The sequence below is a fragment of the Apteryx rowi genome, unplaced genomic scaffold (genome assembly GCF_003343035.1).
Source record: "Apteryx rowi isolate R43461 unplaced genomic scaffold, aptRow1 scaffold_2452, whole genome shotgun sequence".
NCBI classification, from domain to species: Eukaryota; Metazoa; Chordata; class Aves; order Apterygiformes; family Apterygidae; genus Apteryx; species Apteryx rowi.
This window is the reverse complement of record NW_020448811.1, coordinates 2414-4082: the sequence shown is the minus strand read 5'-3', so window position 1 is coordinate 4082 and position 1669 is coordinate 2414. Positions and strand designations below refer to the sequence as shown.

At 63.6% G+C, this 1669-nt stretch overlaps 1 long non-coding RNA gene across 1 annotated transcript in view; it reads right to left on the bottom strand.

The window, feature by feature from the left end:
• LOC112966492 overlaps nt 1–1408 on the bottom strand; it is a 2974-nt gene extending 1566 nt beyond the window's left edge. Inside the window, exons 1-2 of the long non-coding RNA XR_003253616.1 lie at nt 1350–1408; nt 1204–1255 (exon numbers count right to left, since the gene is read on the bottom strand). This is a non-coding gene — a long non-coding RNA (uncharacterized LOC112966492). The remainder of the gene's footprint in view (nt 1–1203; nt 1256–1349) is intronic.
• Nucleotides 1409–1669: the final 261 nt, after the last annotated feature.

Genomic DNA, 1669 nt, shown 5'->3' with positions numbered 1-1669 from the left:
ACGACCCCATGGAGAACCCATGGCCACGATGGGGATCTCCACGACCCCATGGAAAACCCATGGCCACGATGGGGATCTCCACGACCCCATGGAGAACCCTTGGCCACGATGGGGATCACCACGACCCCATGGAGAACCCATGGCCACGATGGGGATCTCCACAACCCCATGGAGGGTCCATGGCCACAATGGGGATCTCCACGACCCCATGGAGAGCCCATGGCCACGATGGGGATCTCCACGACCCCATGGAGAGCCCATGGCCACGATGGGGATCTCCACAACCCCATGGAGAACCCATGGCCATGATGGGGATCTCCACGACCCCATGGAAAACCAAAGCCACGATGGGGATCACCACGACCCCATGGAGAACCCATGGCCATGATGGGGATCCTCATGACACCATGGAGAACCCATGGCCACAATGGGGATCACCACGACCCCATGGAGAACCCATGGCCAAGATGGGGATCTCCACAACCCCATGGAGAGCCCATGGCCACGATGGGGATCCTCACAACACCATGGAGAACCCATGGCCATGATGGAGATCTCCACAACCCCATGGAGAGCCCATGGCCATGATGGGGATCTCCACAACCCCACGGAGGGTCCATGGCCACGATGGGGATCACCACGACCCCATGGAGAACCCATGGCCATTATGGGGATCTCCACAACCCCATGGAGCGTCCATGGCCACGATGGGGACCTCCACGACCCCATGGAGAACCCATGGCCATGATGGGGATCCTCATGACACCATGGAGAACCCATGGCCATGATGGGGATCACCACGACCCCATGGAGACCCCATGGCCATGATGGGGATCTCCACAACCCCATGGAGACCCCATGGCCACGATGGGGATCTCCACAACCCCATGGAGGGTCCATGGCCACAATGGGGATCCTCATGACGCCATGGAGAACCCATGGCCATGATGGGGATCTCCACAACCCCATGGAGGGTCCATGGCCACGATGGGGATCTCCACGACCCCATGGAGAACCCATGGCCATGATGGGGATCTCCACAACCCCATGGAGAGCCCATGGCCACGACAGGGATCTCCATGACCCCATGGAGAACCCACGGCCACGCTGGGGACCCCCATGACCCCACACCGGAGGGTCCCCAGCCACACCGGTGATCCCCACGGTTGGGGATCCACCCCGCACCGGCAGGACGGCACCTACGGGACTTGTTGAAGAGGGCCTTGATCTCGGCGACGGTGGCGTTGGGCTCCACCTGCGGGAAGCGGGAGAAGCCGTGAGAGGCACCGGCAGGCGGGATCCTCCGCCGTCTCCCCCCCTCTGTCGGCTCCCTCCTCCGGCTCCTTCACCTTATCCAGGAAGCAGAGCTTCTCCCGCGTCTTGGCATCCAGGATCTCCACCTCGAAGAAAAGCACGGCTTTCTTCACCTTCTTGGCCTTGGGCCGCCTCCGCGATCCGGCGCCGTCGGAGGCCGCCGGAGGGGGCAGCGCCGGAGCCTCCATGCCGGCGCGGCAGCGGCGGCAGCGAGCGAGCGTCGGGACCGCGCCGCCGCCGTCGCCGATCCGAAGGGGAAACCCGGTCCGAAGGGGAAACCCGATCGCTCGGCGGTTCCCGGCTAAATATAACGTCGGAGCCCGGCGCCTCGCGACGGGGAGGGAAAGGAAAAGGG